This window comes from Plectrocnemia conspersa, unplaced genomic scaffold (genome assembly GCF_051122295.1).
Source record: "Plectrocnemia conspersa isolate PC_06_02 unplaced genomic scaffold, ASM5112229v1 ptg000002l, whole genome shotgun sequence".
Lineage (NCBI taxonomy): Eukaryota > Metazoa > Arthropoda > Insecta > Trichoptera > Polycentropodidae > Plectrocnemia > Plectrocnemia conspersa.
Genome location: NW_028277166.1, coordinates 19,635,937 through 19,660,213, shown reverse-complemented (window position 1 = coordinate 19,660,213; position 24,277 = coordinate 19,635,937). Strand labels below are relative to the sequence as shown.

The following is a 24,277-nucleotide window of genomic DNA, read 5'->3' as shown; positions in this document are numbered from 1 at the left end:
TTAAAATAAAACAACTTGAGTTTTAATAAAACATGGACAGAAATTTTGTAATATTAAAATTATGATTTACAAACATAATAATTTTAGTATTTTTATTTAGTAAAAAAAAAAATATTTGTCAATTAATTAACCTATATTTATAATATAAATTTATACATTATACTACTTTGCCTTTTAAATATTTGTAAAATATTACTGTTCACTATGTATTCCATTATTTTTAATTTAATATAAAATAATTCTGAAGAAAATGAAAATACAAAACGTGAATACCATATTATTTTCCTATGAATTACCAATATTGGTATTCATGTCAAAACATAAAAGAGATGATTATTTAATGACTAATAATATACAATGCTCTTTTGTAATTTACCCTAAAGTTTGTGAATGGAACACGTTTAAAATTGCTTATTTATAATGAAATCGATTAGTGTTGTATTATAATATATGTACTGACAGTTGTTAAATTAACATTGCTGTTTATAATCCAACAGGATTACCAACGTAATTGTTCTAATTTTCGAGTAAATGTAATTTAAAAAAATAATTTAAAAACTAAGCAGACCTTAAGAATTATAATAACTGCAATAACAAATAATAAATTTCACACTATGTAGAAAGATACAAATGACTTTCATTTTTAGGATTTATTGTTTAATATTTACCTTTTATCTTTAGAAAGTTGGCACTTATTTTTTAATTTTACAATTTTGGCTTTACCTCATATTAACACGAAAATAAAATAACTATTTTATAAATGTAAGTAGTAAAATTTTATTTTTATTGACTTATTTAAATCATGGGAATAAGAGATTCTGTGTTTAAGCAACCCAATAATTCCTGACTTTTATACCGTCTCGTGTTTCAGTTATATTTTTAAATCTTGAGACTCGAAAATCCCTTGTCGAGAACTAGTTTTTTGTTTTGTGAACGTCAAACCCCATACATGTGAATTGCTTGGAGAATCTGTGGTTCTCAATCTAAATAGTTTTGTTTTAAAATTTACATACATATTTATTTAATATATTAAATAATTGTTTTTAACTAAAGTCAAACTTGCTAATGGAGAAATTTATAAAGTAGTAGCGATGACAAAGAGATTCTTTTACAATTTTATTGTGGCTGTTAATGATAATTAATTTGCCTAAAAACAATGTTATTGACCTAGTAAGATTGTGAATGTTAGTCTAAATCTAAATCGTAAACATTTAGTTATTGTCGTTGATTATGACGAAAGAAACGCTTTTGGATTATTTAAACAAAATTAAGATGCTAAGATGCATTTAATATTTACTAATATATTAGTGTTCATGTACAGTTATGAAAATATTTTCATGTAATATAATGTATATTTATGAAAATATTTTCTAAATAATGTTTTTTTACTTAATATGAAACGAATATTTTTTAACACCACGTGCAAAATTATACGCATTATTTAATTAATCCTCGTTTTTAAAAAAATAAAGTTTTTAAAATAAAATAAATTTTAATACAATATTTAAATTTATATTTAATAAATTAGGTATGATATTAGTGTAAAAATATATCAAAAATAATTTTATTTAATTTTCAGCATTGCATAATATGTATTTTTGTTAAAATCTCTTAACATTTAATCAAAATATAACTGACTGTTTATTGTACAAACATAACAATTATTAATAAAAAAACAGACCCCTAAATAATTACTTATATATTAATATAATATGTTAGTAAATATCACTAACCGTTTAAAAACTAAACTAATAATAATTTAATTTAGCAACTCTAAGTTTACGTAAATTATATTAGTTCATAGAAAATCTGTTCCTAAACATTACAAATAGTATAATATATATCAAAATATTATTTTTTTATTTCAATCCCGGCTAAATTTATTTACCATTATTTATTAATATTTATTGAATTTAGTAAATCTGTATTTAATATTATATAACACTGTCTTATTTTATAAAACACGATAATACTATTCTCACTCCTGATATTAAGTCGGTTTATAAATACAGTATATATTTTGGAGTAGTTTATAAATATTAATCTGTATTTAATGCTACAGAAGTTTTCCTTATGACTTAACTTATAATACGCAAAAAATCAGAATAAATAATATAATATAATTAATCACTTTTAAAAATAAAATAATATAATTAATCACTTTTGTGGTGAAAAACTATTTTAAAATCGTATATTACCATTAATAAGCAGTAATTATGTAAAATAATAATAAATGTTGCATATATTTTAGGCTTCAATTTTGTTAAAGCACAAAAAGAATAAAATGAATTAATAATTGATTAAGTCTGTGGGCTGATTTGTCTAATTCTATTTATAAAACTTCAATAGGATTTTGTTAGCTTGTTGAGATTTTCAGTCAATTTTTGTCTTAATTATTGCCTAAATAAATTATTAAAAGAATGTCCTATTGTCTATTTAAAAGCTTTTTCGACATTTTTATTATTATTCTGAATTATTAATTTTACCTATTTTTAATCTCATCTTCAAAGCATTGATCAAATTATTAAAAAAAGTAACAGGGTCCAAAATATATATGAAGTTGTAGTCCAAATCTAATCTCACTTGCTCTTTTATCGAAAGGGTGAAGAAATCTAAAACAGTTTTATAATTCAATTCCTTCACAGTTCAGTCGATAAAATAAATAGCTTCTATTTCGGAATATAAGAAGCACCCTTGACCTCGACTATGAACGAAGTTCACCCCATATGATCTATATAAATTTATTTTACTTTCATCAGAGAGTGTCACTTAATTTAAAACAGACTACACTTTATGTTAATTTGCCCATTATATGCATATTAGACGTATTTATTTGTAATGATATTTTAATTTAACTTCTTAATATATAATTTTAATTTATTTACAATCTGTCTATACATAAACAATTAGTATTTTTTATTTATGATATTGACATGTAAAGAAAACATCTTATTGAGTGATTCTTTATATTTATTATTGAAAAATTAAATTTATTTTGTATACAAATAATTTATTTGCTTAATTTATTTACTATTTTACATTTATTATTTGTCATGTCTGTCAGGTATGTCGGATGGTCTAAATCGTTTAAGTCGTCTGTTGTCGTTATATCTACAGTCAAGTAGTTCGGTTGCCAATTTGTTTGTGTGAAATTTAGTCTCTGTATGTCGTTTAATGAATTATATTTTAAGGTCGTTATGTATTACGTTATTAGGAACATACCAGGGAGTGTCGACTATCATTCGTAGAACCTTGTTTTGAAATCTCTTATATAATATTTGTATTTCATATTTATAATAGAGCTTAACTAAGAGTAAAGTATGTTTACTATTTAGAAAAAAAGTTTAATATGATGATTTGTTATAACTGACAAACTGTAAAATTTGTCTTGTTAATAGCTTCATTTTTAATACACAATGATATCCTATTATTAACTTAAACTAATTTTTTTACGAATTAGCAGTATTTTTATTGTAAATGCTAACGTTTTATTGACTAGAAAGCACTTAAAAACAATGAAGACATACCTCATGTAAACAGTTTTTAGAAATTAAACCAAGGTTTTCGGATATATAATATATTAAATTATGATGATTTTTATTAAATATGCTTTTTTGTAGGGTACTGTTTATCTTTAACTCAATTATATTGCTTTAATATATTATTGAGTACGACAATAGTTATAAAAAATACTTTTGGCAATTAAATTTAAATTATTTTAATGTTTTCTGTGAAATTTTAAGATCCAGTTAAATGTTCAAGAAATGCCTAGAATGCTTGATAATTTCAATGTCGAATGTTGCTCCCGTGCATATTAAGTCTAACGACCACTGACCTAAATTCACACTACATGGGCATTTGGTGTCAAGTATAAGTTAAATTTGTATGAATATATTTCCTTTACCAAAATTTTAACGTGTGCGGCTTTCAAGTTTGAAAATATAATCAGATTAGGTTACATGTATCTTTAGTAGTTGCTTCCCGTTTACATACTGGGTTCAGTTTAAAAATACATATATTTTCAATTGAACGCAGTAAAACTCATCCAGTTGCACAATATATAATATGTATGTTAATTTTGGGGTAAAACATTTTTTCAAAAAGCGGTGACCTAATTTCTGCGCTAACAAATGGATTTAAATCACTTTACATCGAGACATGGCTTGTGTTTAAATAGACTAATTGGAAAATTTTCAATTTGCTCACGTGCAAAGCTTCTTTTGGTTCACCACGTGTGTATGTGTCGATTATAATTAACTCTGCGCGTTGAAGGTTTATTTTACACAGTTCAAAACGAGAGAGAGAGAGAGACCTAACGTCGTTTCGCAGCCGAATAAATATTATAAGTAGACGCTGAGGGTATCTTTTCAATTTTCCGACTTTCGCTTATGTATACACTCTTGATTTCACGGCACATTTCGCGAAATTATATTGCGAAAGGGATTTTTGTTCGCAATTTATCAAAGACTAACGAATTACGCCGATGCGCTAAATAATAATACCCTTGAAATTCAGTTATTATATTTAAACGCGAAAATTCACATTGAGATTTATTAGATTGGCGACAAATAAATAACAACTTTGCATTATGTCGCAAACTTTATATTTTAATTAGTTTGTATTTTATTTTTATCGTTTCTTGGAAGTTAGATATGTTAATATTATATATTATTTAAATTATATATACATTTTAGTGCCCAAAAATGATCATTCATCAACACTTATGAGAAACAAGACAATATAGTGTAAAGGATGGACCACATAAAAGCCCTCGTTACGTCTAGAAAAAAGGGTCACATAAATAACACGCAAGGATTCTCCGGTGCATAGACAGAATATTTCTTTGCTGCGAATCTATCACGGGAAACAGTATATCACCGGAAAACAAAAAGCACCGTAAGGCACAATATTACCGTTGCACAGTTTGACCTCGAGGATGTCCATCAAGCAAATGTAAATTTATATTTCATTGTTCTAAGAAGCGAGTGCATTGATTGGCTAGATGATCGCTGCATGCTTGTGATTTGTCATTAAGCTTTGCAGTCTTAAATATTTAAGACTGGTCTCCAATGAGGAGAGCCCGAATATTTAAAGAGACTAGCAGATTTGGCCCGCTTGCAGATAACATACGGTCATGGACGCTCACATTCTGAGAGGGACTCGACCATACGAGTACTGCAGCAAAGAGGGATCAACCTACGCTATACTGTACACACCAATCAGAACTCTAAGGATCTTTCACTGACATCATCCTTCCGCCGGCTTCTCCACCACCACTCAAAGAATTTAATCTCGCCAATCATAGTTAAAATTCTTACTAGTTTTTACTTGCGTCTTACTGGCTGCGAAGTCAGTGAAAGGCGATGGCTAAAGTGGTGACTTTCCGATTTAATTGTTTTCATACATGACATTTAAAGGAGGAATGCGTTTTCACATACTTGACGAATATGAAACAGTATTAACAATGGAGAATGAGTTAAATTTAATTCTGAAAAATGTAGAAAAACCTGATGTAATTTAAGCTGATAAATTCAGAGCTTTTATTTTTAAAAAACACCAAAAATCAAAGCATTTAAGATGCAAAGACTATTCTCAGTGTATACAAATTATTGCACCAAACTCAGATCGGCATTTTAATTTTACCCTGCGCATAATACTATTGTTCTCTAACTCTTGCAGGAGTAAACGTGTATACTATTTTCCTTTTATGATGTAAACACATATCGTGGGTGTGTCTAAGAAGCGATGTATATATGTGTGTATTATATAAAATGCTGAAACAAAAAATTAAGCTCCAGATTCCTAGTTGATATTTAATTTTTAATTTAAATAAATTAATAAAAAACATCTATATTTTACATTTTTTCATTCTTAGATATTGTTAAATGTCTTTTTTCATATAAATATATACTATAATTGATATTTTTTTATTAATTAAAATTCTCTCATAGGAATTAGAAATTTGATTAATTTTGTCAAGTATACAGTTCAAACAATACTTTATTATTGTGATTAAAATGTTTCATAAAAAAAATACTATTCATTTTTTTTACTAAATTGAGTGTACGTGTCTATTTGAAAAAAACTGTATTATAATCCATCTTTAATCGGCAAGATAAATTTAATCTAAAGACTTTGTCTAGTTAAAAACGGGTCTATGGTATAATAGTAACAACACACTATTTGGTTATGAAAAACTCAAATGTTATTTATTATTTATTTTAAATTAGAATTTAGAAAAAAAAGCAATTGCTTATTAAATTATATAAAGTATATTTAATCTGAAAAATAAATATATTTTAGATTATGACAATATTTTCATGAGGTGTAGCAATTAATCTAGATTTAGCGGAAAATTTCCGAATCACTTTGAAATTCACAAGTCTTGATCTGCCGAGCAAATAATTTATTTTCTTAGGATAAACATAAGCTTTCAAGCGAATGCCATTTTATTTAATAATATCAAAGAGACCGCACTTTAAAATTTTGATGTGATTGTTTTGACTCGGTGTCATCAAAGTTATAAAAAGCTAATTCGGATAATAATACCAATAAAATTCTAGCGTTTTTTTTTGTTGTAAAACATCAATTTACAATATCATAAAATTTCGATCAAAGTACTACATTAGTGAATACATTAAACAATATTTAATATTAATGAAATTGTAAAATATATTTTTCTGTATAATTATACGGCACATTACATATAAAAGTTATATAAGTTATAACTAAGGCTTTATTTATGTATAAATTATTTCAATATATGCCATTTATTCAATTTTAATATTTTTACCATTTATATAATATTCCAAGAACGGGAAATGTATATTTTAATAAAATTTATGAATTTGATAATTTAAAAATATCATTTGCCGGCATGGTTAATAAAAACGTTTCATAATCTTTGCGGAACCCTTTGAGAATTATCAAATAAATATATCCCGTCTACTAAAAAAATATTATCTTGTTTTTAGAATGTAAAAAACAAATGCGACTGCTTTTAAAATGCTATGATATCGAGCTATTATCTAAAAAGCGTAACAATCCTGAGGGACTAAGGCACAATACTATAAATACATTGTCTGAAAATCGTGCGTCAACTAGAATTCGAACACAATTTAGATGTTGTGTATAATAAATAAAATAAATATGATAAGAAAAATAAATAATTCACACAAAAATAAAAGTCGTGATTTTAATTACCTAGCTGTTTATGAATACCTTAAATATGTAATAAGTAAACGCGTATTTTTCTCGTTAAGTAAAATAGGGTCATGCATTTAAAAAATAAATTACAAAATAATCACTTTATTTTTTTATATGAACATAATTTTTGAGTGTTTGATGTTTTTTCTATACTGTAAAAAATAATATGTTAGGTAAAATAAAATAATATTATTTTTCATTATTCAAACAAATTCATTACCGGTACTCAGGTATTTAATTTTTAAAATACCGGCACTTTAACATGCTTCTTTATTAAAATAGCTAGTCGCAATTTATAAACAGGTTAGTAAATTAATCAACTTCTTATATTTGAAAATTTAAAATCATAACAATAAATAGTACTATAATCTGGTGGATAAATAATACGCTAATACGTGATTTGTATGACATAAATTGCTAGCAATTGAGTATTAGGGTTAAATATTACAATCAGATAAAATGTAAAAAAAATATAATTGAGTATTTTTTTTATATATACTAATAAAACAAACCTAAGATATGTTAAATTAAACTAAGAAATAATTTTATTTTATTTTAAAAATTAACGGTCTTTTCAACATCTCATTAGAAATTAAATATAAAATATTATTTTTTTCACTCACAACAAAAAAATATTGCCGTTGTGAAATGAGGTGAAAATATGTTATTATTTATGTAATTAAAATATATTAATTGTGAGCAATACTATTATTTTTACCATATTTGATATGAATAATATGTGTATATTAATAAAATAATAGTAATTTAAAATAAATTGAAAAGAAGAACTATTAAGTGTCAAAAACATATGAGACATATTTAGTTATTATATTACGTAATATAATATTTGTTTGTAGAATAAACCATTATTTACAAAATTATTTAGAGGGTATTTTTAAAAATCATTTTGATAACAATAATAATATTAATAGTCGCACCATTAAATGTACTTTGTCAACAAGTCTTAATTGTTATTTGCCTTTGACCCTTAAGAAATATAAAGATCGTGACGAAAGATTGCCTCTCGAGGGATTAGCGTACTTTTGCCATTGCGTTCAAGATTGCTGTTAATTGATATCGTTTCGAAATTAATTGCATTATAAATATTTATCAAAAAACTTGAAACTTAAATATTTAAGTACACAATCGCGCATAAATTTAACGTATAATATAATAAGACGTAAATTTCGCTTACCTGTTAATTATGAATAAGCGAAAGATTATCACATACGAGAAACAGCCACTCACTACAGAACATGTAAATTCTTTGTATGTATGATGTATTATTATCTTACAAAGGGTTATCAATTACATGATTAGTTTGTTGTACTTCACTGTGATTTCAGTTCATTTTTAACTGTGTTTTCTAATACTCGTTGGTTATTTAACCGCACGATACGCGAGTCGCGATCGAACCGGAACGCTTCGGCCGCGCTCTGGATCGCGTCCTGCCCCCGCGGAGGCTTTGCACACACTGAAGCCTCTCGGCGACTCCCATCGGGACGCTGAAAGGCACAGGGTCCGTCTAGGGTCCTGGTGGGGCTGAAAACTGCCCTCAGGCCCCTCACGAGAACTGCTCAAACTCAGGCCCCGGCACATATGGGTGTATTGTTATTTACACTTACGTATGTACATATATGTACAAGGATGTACGTTTTATATTCTTATATACTCATTCGTTTAGAAGCAAATCGGATCAACGGCTTCAATTTCATTTTTATAAAAAATAATTAGTTAACCTTGTGTATCACATATTATAGTTTTAACTTCAGAGGTGGATTTCGATTCGGTTTAATAACTTTCTTTAAACATATTAAAAAAAATAGTTTTACTCCCTAATCAAAAAAAAAAACAATTTATACGTGTGCAACGACTTTAAAGCTATCAGATTAACGAGTTACTTGCTGAAAATTCTGTTTAAAAATATACAAAAAAAATTATACACGTTGCGAATATATTGTTAGCAAAAACAATTTGGAATTAAGAAAAGCCTAGGTACACGAAAAGCGCTTTCCTCCGTGCAGATGCTACTTCAAATATGTAGCAAAGATCGTTAACCTTTTTATATTTGCATTTTAGATTTTAAGAAAGCATTCTAAGACATTTTAGGTAGACCCCGGGTTATTTTTATTATGTTTTTTTTTATTATTTTAATTACAAGTAAATTAAAAAATAATATTCAGTTTTTATTTTCGTTATTAACTAGTGCATCCACTATATAGTACAAACCTTGCTCCTTCATATTATCATTTATATTTATTTATCATTGACGAATTTTTTTACCGTAGTAATTTTAATATATAAAAATATGACTGTGACTTCCATACATAAAAAGGGCAACAAATATATGATAGAGAAGTATATTCCAGTGTTGAATTATAAAAAAATTTAATCTAGTATTGTATATTGTCACGCGATCATTTTTTTATTTCTCAAACATTTCGGGGGCCATGTAAAAATACATTTGTTCTTGACATCCTAAGCGTTATTTTATTTATTTAAGTAAAACAATAAAATACGTAGCTACAAATATTAAAAAAAATATTTAAAAATGCTTAAAATAAAATTTTCCTTAAATCGCTATATGGACATTGTTTCTGTAAAGCTTACAATTATTTTCTTGTTTAATCAACATATTAGGTTATCAAGTTATATATTTAATAACTATAATAACTACAAATATGTTAACATAATGATGTATAAATAGATACACAAAGCAAAATAAATTAAATAGATTAAACCAAATTTGAACCTCTTATTAAATAGTTATTATTTTATCTTTGATTTTATTACTTTATTACACGTGATTTTTATTAAATTACTTGTAAAATACATTTCATTGCTCTTTTCAAACATGAACCAGCATAGAAAGCAACTAGTGAATTGTGTAAACAAGCAAACGACATAAAGTAAAAGCTGATCACGTGATTAAGCGCTGGCACGTGATTTCTGTTTAATATAACTTTGTTTAGTAGTGTTTTATTTGTAATAACGTATATTTTCAAAATTTGGTATTATACCAATCTTAGACTTAATTTTTCTTGCTTGTTAAAAAAAATTTAATAATCATATTAAAAAAATAAAAATAAAAAGCTTTTGCTTTATAATCATTTTATGATTTATTATAAACAATATATTCATCTGAACCATTTTTTATAATAAAATTATCAAAAATGTGCTGAATAACAAACCAGAACATTGTAGTATTAGTAACAGTTACCGCTTATGAATTAAAAATTGCGGGCTCGAATCTCAAACTAGCTCTCATGTTTTATTAATTTTGTATTGCGCCCAAGAGATAGATCGTAATATCATATATATTTTGCTTTAAGTTTGTGAGAATTGTTTCTTCAATAACTGTCACATAAAAATATTAACACAACAATATTATCATAAAATAATTGTTTTTTATTCTATCTCTTCAATTATCGTATATTATTATATAAATAATTCGCTACTTATCTAGATATTAAAAATAAACTGATAAATTGAGCGAAGGGGTCGAAAAAATAGCACAATATGGCACATTCCGACACTAAAGAGCAGACGGTTGACATTTGACAATTTCTGTTGATAATCCTAATCGCAACATACCGAATCTATCTAAACAAATTACAATTATTTGCATACAAAGGACCTAGGTTGGACCTTTGAGGAACCCTGGAAGGGGTATAAATGTTTTCGTTTACTTGGTGCAAAAGGTATTTGATTACTAGCATTCTATTACCATTGTAAATTAAATTACATTTTTATATTATCAAATATGTTGATATTTCAATTAAAACTTAACAGTTCTGACACTTTTCCAATTAAAATAGCTAGTAATTAATAAATTGATTTTCAAGATTATATAAAGTTATTAATGTTAATGTTGTAACGAAATACGATATTTGCGAAAGGTCTTCGCGCAAGCGCAGAAGCCTCTTACGTCAAATACACACTATCAAAAGTTACTTTTGCTTCAATCATCTTTCACGTCAATTATAATTATCAATTTTGTTTAACTAAGGCACTAATTTTTGCAAAATTTCTCTATGTAAATTATTATAAAATTTCCTTTACTAAGCCATTAATTCAAGTAACAATTTTCGGGGGTATTAGAGCGAAGAAAACTATTCGTGTGTGTTTTTATTGACCTCGAAAAGGAAAACAGGACTTGCCGTGGGAGCACGTTTCCCGCAAAAGCCTTCAAGTCCAGTAAATTTGCGGGCATAAGCCGCGATGATGTATCGGACCCAAAATTATGCTAATCCGCCTTTTACTCAGGGCCCTTAATGCGCGATCGAGTCGAAAGGACTAATTATTAATAATTTCATTAGCATATTTTTTTATTATTACTTATAAAATATTTCAAATAATTATTTATATTCAAATAATATACGTGTATAACCTAATCCAATTATAAATTTACCAAAACATGTTTATAATAATCCAACCTCTCTTATGTATAATGATTTACGTAGAATATTAAAAAACTTATATAATTGCCATTATAGGGGTTTTAACTAGCTGCATAGTTATCTAAGAGATCATTCCAACGACCAGACAAACAAATAAAAAGAAAAATCAACTCGTCTCAAAAGGGATCTCGGGACTAATCAATTGCGTTAATAATGAATTTATTATTATTTCATGAACCACCTATAAGCATATCGGTTGCATGATGTTAATTACTTATAAGCATGCATTAAGTATTAGAAAAACTATTTGTTTATTATTGTTTTTATACCCTTTTGTTAACGATCGTTGGAACGGCTATATGTGCAATTGGCCAGCAAACATCATCATCTGTCATTTAATAAAAGTGTCTCAAACCAACACTATAAAATATGTAACAGTTGGTAACAAAAGAGCAAAAATCAGAGAGAGGCAGATACGAAAAAAGGCGTGACCAGAGACGCACTAGGAGAGACGTTAAGAAGTCACAAAATGAGACACATCAACGGATCGTTCAGCATCATCACAAGAATACACAAAATTTCTGGATCTCAAAACTTGTCGCTTTGTCTTAATAATTTACCAACTAGAGATAAAAAATAGGAAATATGTACATATGTATTAATAATAGATTTTTGTTAGTAAAATTTTTTTAGGGTTGCTTAATATATATTATTTTTACTGCTTTATTTTTAATCAACTGAAGTTTATAAAATATCGAAATACTAGATATTGGGGTAGCGTACGGATCTACCTGTTTAATCAGCTGATTAAAACGTAAGATATTAGTTTGCTTGTTGAATGTTATTAAAATGTATAAGTTTCTTATACTTATTATATTATATGTATTGTATAGAGAAGTGAATAAGTATCGTTAAAATTTAAGACATTTTATAACTTTAAATTGTGATGATAAATAACATGTATTTTTATTTTATTTCTTGTAAACTCGTGTATATATGAATCCAACTAAAATGCAGCATTATGAGGTAGGAGAAAATATATACATGTGTGGTAATGTACTTTTGTTGCACCGCATATCAAAATGCATTACAACATTTTTAAAGTATGAATAAGTGTAAAACTTTTGCGGAAAAATATTTTATTCATACTTCTATGTAATATACTACTTGCACATAATCTTTAGGATTTCTCAACGACATCGTCAAGAAATACAAAGGTGTGAAAAGTACATTTTTTAAATTTTAATAAATAATAAATTTGCCTAAATTAAATCTTTTTTCTTAAACGTGTTGCAAAGTTTGTGTATATATTATAAATATGCAATTTTCTCGTTACCATGTATGCACCTGTAAAATCCAGTTGTCTTCAAAGACTCAGTTTTTGAAGACAACTGAATTTTGGACATCACAGTAGGCTAAAAATAAGTATTAAATTATTTGTAGTTTTATAACTTTGTGTAATATAAAAATAAATACACTGACATATAATATAAGTCATGTCATTGTATTAATTTGATTAATTTGATAATGTGGTTAACTAGTTGAATATTTTTTTATACATTTTAGCTTAGTTATTATCTTTAAAGTTTTTTAATTAATTAATTGATAAGCTTTTTAAATTTTAAACATGACGTTTTACTTGAATTCGATGGTATATAGTCGATTTGATCTTAGGTCTTCGATTAAGTCAGTTAATGAAATGTAAAGGTCATAGTTGCTTGGAAATTAGATCTATGGTTGCGTTGATAAATGCTTCTTTAAAGTCTTTGGAGCTTGTTCTCGAGTGCGTGTCCTGGAGGTGATTGCTCTAACAGGATGCGATGTAGATGTGAAGTAGAAGTTGCTAGGTTCGTAGGCACAGTTCGCGGGCTTGTGTCTCTTGACTTGTGCTGTGTATGAATCGCTAAATATTTTTTTATTATTGTTTTTATTATTAATTAGGAGTAACATTTTTTTAGAATTCTAAATATTTATGAAAAAAATTAAATAAATTGCTATTTAATACAAGTGGAAAATGTACTAATTAATGACATGAAAATAAGCTTTTATTTTATTAGAAAATACATTTTATTTTATTAGAAAATACACAAACTAATTTGTAACCCATAAACTTGTAACAATTTATTGTAATCATTAAATGTGATATCAAATTTAATTTATTATACTTTATTATTTATATTTAAATGTATGGTATCAAATGTGAATGTGTGCTTATAAATTTACAATCGTACAAAAATAGGGTAGTAAGTCTTTATGTGTGCTGGCATTTGGCAAATTAGTGTAATGCTTTGAGATTTTATGACATACGACCACATGGCCCCGCATACGGAAAACTAATAAAATAAGGAAAGCATGTAATAAAAGTGTCTGTAACAATAAAACAAAACGTAAAAACGCACATATATCTTTTAAAATAAGAATCAGGTTATAATGTGACGATATGACCTGACAATATATGTCACATACTGTAATAAGTGTGAGCTTCTAAATTTATAAGACTTTAAACCATAAGCGGCTATTTATACATATAACATGTAATATTATTAAATTTAAAATGATATTTTTAAATTTAATAAATATGAAATAAATTCATTGTTTAATATTACATATAAATTTAAATTTAGTTATTTATTTAATTATTAAAAAAATTATAAAATACCCTATTAAACTCTCGGTAATAGTTTAGATTTCGAACAATTATATTTGATATTATTAAAAGCTTACTTGACTCTTTTACTACTTTTTAGATTTTATAGCTCAATTGTTCTCCTTTGGGATATCTGATAATTAATTCTCTGCACGGCGAATAGCGACTTTTATATCGTGTAAGATAAGTGTAAAAATTTATGATTTTCACTATATACCTGATATTTATTAGTGGATACCTGCAGAGTACCCATTTCGCAAATATTGCACTTAATATTTCTAACGGTGAATTATTTTAAATGTTGGATGTATGAATTTTTAAAATAAAATAATATAAACCGTATATAATTAAGTGCTTCGTGTTTAGTATCGTAATGTTATTTTGTTAGTCATTAGGTGTTTCCTTTAAGGAAGAATAGCTCACCTTTAAATATAAGATAATAACACAAAGTTTCTTATGTAATTTATTTTTGCATTATTTTAAAATCATCTTTGGTTGCGTCACGCTTCATACTCCTATGTTAAATGCGTAATTGCTTTCTCTTTTGTATGTGAGCGTTTTGGGTAATATTATGTTCACTTTTTCACTAATTGTTTTAATTTATTCATTATATTATCAAACTATTTTAATAAATAATAATAATAATAGTAAATATACCGTTAGATCCGGTCAAAGCAGAGTTACATATTACTATGATATAAGTATTATCTTATCAGGGAATATACGTAGTATACGAGAATATTGAATTTCTTTTCTCGTCCTGATTGAGATCAGTACACACAGCTTGAGATCGCGCCACCTAGATGATTCCTTCGAATGGGATAATTTATGAAACGATAACCGATAAAGGGGAGGACTGGGTCTGTCGAACCGGAAATGTGTAGGGCACGCCTAATTTCCGCTCGCTCCAAATCGGAATGCATAAAAACGGCGATTCGGAGACAGACGCTGCTTCTAAATTGTAGCAATAAGACGCGCATAAAGCTGATCTTATTGCTTTAAGACCCTAGACGTCACGTCGGCAACGAGGTCTCCTCTTTTGCTTTTTTCAATACCCCTAAACTTTTTTCGCGTAATTTCTTTCCTTTTTACTTTACTTTTCCGATGGGAGAAATGAACGCGAGCGATCGAGATTGAGAAAGGTCAACCCAGCTGCGATAACTGCTTCTTGCGACTCCGTTAAAGTGTACATTTGTATTGAGGGTTGGGCAGTAAGAGTGAAATGTTGTAGGGCATTAACTAAAATCGAATGTATATAGCCAAATCGTTGCGATTAAGGATCAGAATAATGGGTTTCAACGTGTTAGATTTTGAAAATATTTCTTTGATTTTGACTTTATTGGTCTATAAGCACTATGGTAGTTGATGGCAGTGATATTTTAATTACTATTTAATTATTATATATTTTTTTTTTTAAATTATACACAATATTTTTCTCACAAAATTTCCTCGTCATCGTAAAAAATCTACTAATATTTACTAAAATATACTTAATATTATTATTATTGTATCTACTTCACTCAAGCGCAGTGTACGCCAAAGTTTCTAATTTTTACGCACATACGATTGTGTTGTTTTTGTTTATACCTGCGCTGCAATAACGGTTATTATCAGGAAACTACAGCGTATCGGCATACTTTGGCAAGTTTAGTAGAGGTCGATAACAATGTTATATGTATGATAAATATTAAAAAATGCAATTAAAACATTTCATAAATTATCAAAATATTTTTTTTGTATAGTGATACAAATAATATACTTATAATATATATATAAATTTACACATATAGAAATAATACATACTTTTAAATACAATTATTTATATTTTAAAAAAAATCAACGTTAAGTTGGAAGTAAAAAAATTATATTTTTAAGTCATATATTCATGTAAATTTACAAAAATTATTAAAAAAACAATTAAAGCTTTCTAGTCATAGGTAGTAGTTTCGATGGTTGCGTTAGTTGATTCTTTTTGGAGGACGTTTGTACAGCGAACTATACAAAGTGACACTTATGAATATCTTCTTCTGGAAGGCGTCAGTGCTTGTCTTTGAGCGCGTGTCCTGGAGGTGATTGCTCGTACAGGAAACAAGGCGTAAGGGGTGTTATATAGTAATAAAAATCTGAATAAACTAAATGTCTATTTTTATAAAAAAAAATAATAAACTAATATCCTTACATTCTGATTATTCCATATATACACATTCTCTGAATATAAGTATCGACAACAAAAACAAATTTTTTGTATTATTTATTCCTAAAATATAATTCATTGGAAACAACCCAGAAAATAACAAATATTCCCCTTATATGTGTATTTCATAACATGAAAATATCTAGAAGTGCATTATTCTAAGAAATATCACATCCAGACAGTACATAAATTTATGTGAAATACTATAAATTTAAACATGTTCACGTGAAATATACATATAATATATGCACAAATGTTTAGATTGACCCAAATAATATTGTACATGTAACATGTTATTAATAGCTGTACGTGCTATAAATACGTGGCTATTCGTTCGTATATATGGTCTTGTTTTAATATCGCACTTATAGGAGCAAGATGTGGTGCAGCCCTTAAAGGACCATTGTGTTCCATAGAATTTGCAGTCGTGGAAGTGTACGTGCCCATGTGGGCGCACTTGTTCACTTTATCGCTCCGTTCCGGGTCAGAGATCCACAACCTTTTCGTTGCATACAATCGCCGCGATCCTTCGGATGCGTCTGGCACTTAGAAAATGAGGGAAGCTCTACAAGGAAGCTTGCACAATTGTATTATGTATACCATTATATAGTATATACGTCTGGCCGTAGCGTGTGCAGTAGCAAAATATCCGCGAAAACGTTCACCAAAGATACACTTATTCAATGGTATATTATTTTTACAAAGATATTTTGTTAAACTACTTTGAAATAATATTCAAATTACCATCGAAACTATAGACACGTGTTTTCTCTTCTTATTCGGATAAATAATATTGCCAAGATAAATCGCTCTCTAGTCTATAACGAAACGTTTAATCTATACACTTAGAAATCGACAAAATAGCGTAGTTCGTACGGTCTTGTCTAGTAATCTGTGGGTCACGGGTTCGAGTCATGACAGCAGACTCAAAATCGTATTTATAAAAATGCGCTAATATTAAAAACCGGTTCTAGCTGCATAGTGATCTCTATTAAGTATAATAATTAATAAATATGTATATATGTATATGTAGACGCTACTGATTCCTTGACTTTCAGTCAGTTGGTTTTAATATATACTTACTTGAATGATGATGATGATGAAGAACAATTTACCACGAACTACCATTTCTTGAAACACACTCGAGTTTGTTTAAACTCAAAACCAAGTGGACCAATCATTATCAGAAAATAAGAAGACTGAAAAAGCATTTGCTTCTCTCTTCACAGCATAGCTCATAGCCCTTTCCATAGGGTATTTTGTATTCTGTCAAACTCGAATTTGCGTGTTCATTTTTTAATTATTAGCGGATATTTTGAAACTGAAAAAAGTTTCTCTCAGTGGGGTCTAATTCAAAGAAACCTATTTTTTCTTAGACGGCTAAAATGTTTGATTACGAGTTATAACGTAATATTATTCTTCACCATCGCGGCCAGGATGTCAGCGCTCGATAACCCTTCTTTTGCACGAACCATCCAGCTTTAAACATAAAAGTTTTCGGCGATAGCTACGAGGAGCTGGAAATTATTATGAAGGATGGTCTTCTTATATTTTAGATGTACAGCCTAATTGTTTATTTTTTTAATATTATATAATATAATTATTGTTTGTATAATAGACCATCATGACGCATTAGAAAAATCTGTTAAGTTTTGTTACTGAAAATTATTATGAAAATAGTGACTCAAGCCTTTTTAGTAAAAAAAATAAATTCTAGCAAATTAAATATTTAGATTTAATTATTACGTCTTATGAATCTAAATAAAATTAAATCAGATATTTTATATTATTATGTGTAACTTATGTGTATTACTAAAATATTTTTTTCGAATAAAACGAGGCTGACGATAAAAATACTTTTACTTAATTATGATTCATGTTTATTTATTAACAATTAAGCATTATTTTTGAGTTAATTAATTTTCGCCTGGAGGCCTAAAATAGCTGGGCTTCAATTATAAAATTAATGATAAGGTTTCTAGCGTTTAATTAGAGAGCAATTCTTCGGAAATTTCTGAAGTTGAATAACTTATTTATAAATATTTTATTAACAATAACTATCAGCTATGGTGCTTCAATCAATTTACTGTGATTTATTATTTATATGGTTAATAAAAAATAAATCAAAAGAATTAATACGTATATACGTCAAATGGTATACACCACCCACTAAACGCCACTTATGTTTTAAATTTATACACATTATTACTATGTTACTACAATATATATGTTACATATATACAATATGGTAGCTTTCTTTATTTCACACCGTCCTTACGAAGAAGATTCAATATATTGTCAAAATAGAATATTCCTATTTACTTGCTCAATGTACTACGTTCATGCGGAACATTTTCCTTCATATAGAGTATTTGCAGGAAGGCCACGTAACATTTCGATGGTGTTGAAGGGGTTAAAACGAAATGCGCGCGATTGAATTACATTTGCAATAAAAACGAACGTGCACCTCTGCATGCAGAATGCAATTCTTCTAGTGCCGTTGGCGAAAATTCACAATTCTCGTAGCTTTAAATAAATCTATTGTAACTACGCCAACGGCTCGTACTTACGAGGGTGGTTTAACTCGTAATAAATTCACGTTAGAATAATCATCGGTTCCTCGCACATTTAACCCTTTAACTGACCATATTTTATTTGTAATGTGTGCACTGATCCAATAACTTAAGTTGATCGATTTTTTGTAACACTAAAAACAATCATGTATTTGTTTGTTCATTTGAAAAAAATGTATAATTGTTAATAACAGGTATTTTATAATAAACTTTAATTTCCATATAAAATAAACGTTATCGACTGGACAATTGCATTTTCATGTTATTCTATCTGTCATTTATATGTTAACTGTGCTATTTTTAATTTTCAACCACAGATAAAAGGCAACAAGTGAACATGGGAAAATCAGACTAAGATCTGCCCTACACTGAATAGTCTTATTAATCACGTGTATTCACATATTACATAAAATATCTCAAACCGCAAATCTTTTTAGAAACGCGCATTTTTAACACTTGTGAAAGTTGTAAAAATTACCTGTACAATACAGTGAATGTATCCCAGGCGGAGTTGGGTAATAAAGATAGTTTTATCTATCATCATCATATAAAAAAAAGTCACTTAGATAAGATAATATAATAGGTTCAACAAAACATATTTTTATTTTTTAGTTTTTATGAATACAAATAAAAATATTATTTTTTCATTAGCTAAACTTATTATTTCAATCTTTTTATTATAAATTGATACTATACAAGGTTAGTACTTTATTTGCTAAAAGTTTTTAGCTCAAAAAATTTTGGCGAAAAGCCTACAATTATATCTGCAAATAAATTTGCAAAAATATCTAATTTTTTCACTACTTTAATATTCTCATAATATAGTAGTATGTAAAAACCAGGGTTTTCACTGTATACTTTATTCATTAATCGTCATTAAAGTCGATCAATTTTACTAAACGGTCTTTTAAAACAATATGAAGCACCTTAATTTTACAGATTTTGCTTTTTGTTTAAAATATAACATTAGTTATAAACTTGATAACAGCATGATGACATAATAATGTATTTTATAAGACATTTTATATTATAAACTACTTTATCAATCGATTGGTCTTTTGACAACTGTTTATATGACAGATGTATCAACACAAAGAGCAAAACTTTTAGATATCTTACCGATATCTATTTATCAAATAGCAAACTTCTGAAATGACCCAGAAAATGAAATAGTTAAAAACTAACATATATTTAAACTCCTTATTAATGTTTTAATTTTATTTCAGTTATTTATTTGACGTATAATATTTTTAAAATTATATTTTGTATATTACTTTATAACAAGTTTTGTTTGATCTTTTTATTTTTTTTTAGATGATTTGATTTTAAACGTTAAAGAAATTATTAACTTTTATTATTGATTTGTTTATTAGGATATTTTTTATTAACCTAAATTAGTTAAATATAAAAACAACATGTTCGTGAAATTGAGTAAAAGGCTTCTAAATTTGCTTAAAATACCCGATAAAAGGGTCATAAGCATTCGTGATTGTTTTACAGGCGTAAGCGCAATACGTTAGAACGGGTTAAAAAAATACCAACTGGGTGAGTCAATCAAAAGCTGTCCAGCAAACTGTGAGGTTTATATAAATTATAATTTATTTCGGCATTATTTATTTGTATCCCTAAAATATGTACCTTACATCTATAAAGTGAAATATTGCGTTTACCAGATAAAAAAAAAAACATTTCAGTTCCATCCCAAACTATGATATTTTTTTTATTTATTCCTGAATTAAAATTAAAGATTTCATAAATATGTCATAAAGGGCACGAATAACTGACGGATTATTAACGTTAAATGCGATCCAAATAACAAAGTGAAAGCGATGCAAATAACACTTTGAAGATTAATCGCAGACGATGTTTAAATTATATGTAGAGAGGATCCCCATTTGCTCTCAAAAACGATTACAAGATCTTTAGTGAAAGTTTTTTTAACTAAATGTTCCTACCGAGATCGTAGGAATGATCTGATCGAACGGGATCGATAAAATGACACATTATGGCACTTTCCGACTCCAAAAGGCAGACGGTGGGTGACGATCTTAAATTTGTAACTACGGTATTTAAATAATAAAAGTAGAAAACCTAAATTTGTAACTACCGTGTTTATGTCATTAATAAATAAATTCTGGTTAGATTCTAAACAAAATAAATTATACATTTATGACTTCTAATAAATTCTAAAGGTCGCTTTCAATTATTCGATTAAATTTGTCAAATAAATTTATGAGACCTTCAGTAAATTTTTTCATTCATAAAACCACAATAAAATCAGACTAGTTTGAAAAACTACTGTACTATTTATTGTAAATGAACAAGCTGTATTCTGTTGAATTTGTCATTCTAAATTGTATCATAATAACTCACCACTATTTAAATTATGTAAACTGAACGATAAAGTTTATACGAAGATTTATTACCTCCAAAATAATACACATCCAGTAGTTAATTTGAAGCGTTATTAGATAACTTAGTGGCTTCACATGTCATATAACTGTAATATCTTTATAATTTATTTAGAACGTTTTAAATTCGAGTTTCCTTCCATTGCCGGCGCGCATAAAAGGAAATTGCGTTGGAAACAATCTACTCAAGAGAGATGGTGCCAACACATAAACCCTTCGACTGCCTACTGGGATGAACACATTTAGAGCATTAAACAAATAGAAACGAACCCCTCCCGTTTCATCAGCCTAGATCTTTGATCCTTCGCATAAATAAATTCATCGGGGCTGGTCTTCGTCTCGCAAAAGATGGCAGTAAATTAGCATTGGCGAATTTTCTACATCGTTTGTGACTCGCTTTTATCTGTACTCATATAAATATAATGAAATTTAAAACAGTATATAATTAGATCACCTCTTTTTATTTACTAGTGGATAGGAACAGTTTGACTATCAACATGAAATAATATTTTTTTTAAATAAAGTTGCGATTAGTGAAAGTTACTAATAAACATATACGAGAAATACCACATTGTATGTATGTATTAGTATTTGTATATTTTGCTGATCCCTTTATATGGTTTTGATATTTTTATTTTTAAAAATACCGGATTGAAACCTTGTGCTGAACTGATACCAGCTGCTTTACAAAGTTGCCACCGTCAGAACTTGGCACTAACGTATCGGCTTGTAATAATATGGGCAGCCGATACTATGCGGACGACAATAGACATTCAACCCTTTGACTACTAGGTACTACGTTATTGATTTTTCGTCGGTGGCCAACAATGACAAACGAATTGTGCGACCGCCGTTGGAATATCAATCACCCATAAAAGAATTAATCACCGTTACTTGACCGAACCGAGGTCGTTTGAGTACCCTGTGTGAGCTATTGATAATGCATAATGTGTGGATTGTGTCGTTAGTAACGAGTGTTTCCGACGAAATTTTATCGGTGACCTAGAAAATTTAGTTTGTTAAATAAGTATATTATATTTATTTGGGGATTTAATATTCACGAAACGTACGTAGGTTCTTTGGACATAATAGAATTAATGAATTACGACTGAATTAATAAAATTAAGAGGAACAGTATTTAAACATAGGATGTTTGAGCCGATGAAAGATGAGTAGACGAAGGAATAATATTTGCACAAAAATATAGATGGGTAATTTTCATTAGTACTAAATATTATTGAATAAGTTTTATAATATGCAAATATAAATTGTTTTATAATAGTATTTATTTTTCAGATTTTTATTGATTTATAGATTTTTACTTCATACGTTGTTTACAAATCGTACACTCCTTTTATCTTTATTTCTACAAAGCAATCTTTGTTATTTTTATGTTTTATTACAATTTTTTAAATTAGATTATCAGCTTCTCTATAAAATTTAATAATCCCAAATATAAGTTTTATACTTTTGACTATTTAAGCTACTTTATCGCACAGTTTGCTTTATTTAATTTTAGCCGCAAACTTTTTAACATAATCCATAAGTGTTGCGATTTAACGAAAGAATTTAACATCAAATAATAAAATACATATTTATTTCAAGTTAAGTATTATTTTTTCATTTTTTATAAATATCAATTTCTAGTAATTTTATAATTATGATTTGGGTTGCCACTTCTCCGGGTTTGACCCGAAGACTTCGGGGTACACCTAGTTATCTCCGGGCTCCGGGTTTAAGTATTATTTCTTCGGGTTGTGTAGTAAATTCCCCACGTGATTATAATTATAAAATATCAAGAACTTAAAACATAAATTATTTTTTTAACCCAAAATCTAACCGGTTCTGAATTAAAAATACATTATAAGAAAACGAGATAATCAAATTTTTAAACATAAATGTAATAAGAATTTAATTTAAAAAAACTTTTTAGGTAAATGATTTTTTGACAAACTATTAATTAATTAATCTTAAGCAAAAAAAAAACAGAAAAAGAGAAAGTGATAAGTTAGCAATAATATTTATAGCTCTGTGAAAATAAATTAATTGATTTTTGTATTTTTTCCTAAAAGCAGTTATTATATCTTGTTCTCTTTTACTTTTTTCTTCACTCTCACCGCTTGAAAATAATAAAATTGAATAAACTTAAATTGTATGTATTTGTCGAAAGTCTTAACATTAATTTTGCTATATTGTAATTAAGATAATTAATAACTAAAAAAAATATTTAAATAAATAATAAACTCGAAAATAATATTTTTAGTACTTCTATACTATAAATTATTTAAACATGATTTTTTAATTTAATAAAGAGTTACAAAAAATTAATTTTAAGCCATGACTATTATATATATATATACTTTATTATTTTAAAATATTTTTTAAATTCATTTATTTAAATATATTATAAGTTAGATAAATATATAATATTAATGATCTCAAAAATGACTACTTTCTTTGTTAATTAAAGTTTGTTTAATTGTATGATTATGCGATACCTTTACTTTACAATCTCGCATTAATAAATATATAATGTCTCTCAATGAAAGCAATCTAATAAAAGTTTGGTCGCCTTGGGCTGCATCAACTGCAAAAACATTAAGATATAACTTTTGCATGCAACTTAATTACCAAGTACACTGTTTCACTTTTGACAAGTGTTACGGCATTAAGAATTGTTTTGTTATTTGTAACCAGAGATTGTTATTTTATATATGTATATTGCAACTTTAAATCAATAAATGATTTTAATAATATATTCACATATATTGAGAAATTTATTTTCTTTTTCTATGTAAAGAAATGATTCCAATGCCATATCACATTCAAACTCATTCGCATTCCCA

At 27.4% G+C, this 24,277-nt stretch overlaps 1 protein-coding gene across 1 annotated transcript in view; it reads right to left on the bottom strand.

Moving 5' to 3' along the window:
- The window catches only part of LOC148237983 (5-hydroxytryptamine receptor-like), a 266,837-nt gene extending 258,117 nt beyond the window's left edge, over nt 1-8,720 (bottom strand). Inside the window, exon 1 of the mRNA XM_088181218.1 lies at nt 8,402-8,720. The gene's annotated coding sequence lies outside the window, so the exon portion shown is untranslated. The remainder of the gene's footprint in view (nt 1-8,401) is intronic.
- Nucleotides 8,721-24,277: the final 15,557 nt, after the last annotated feature.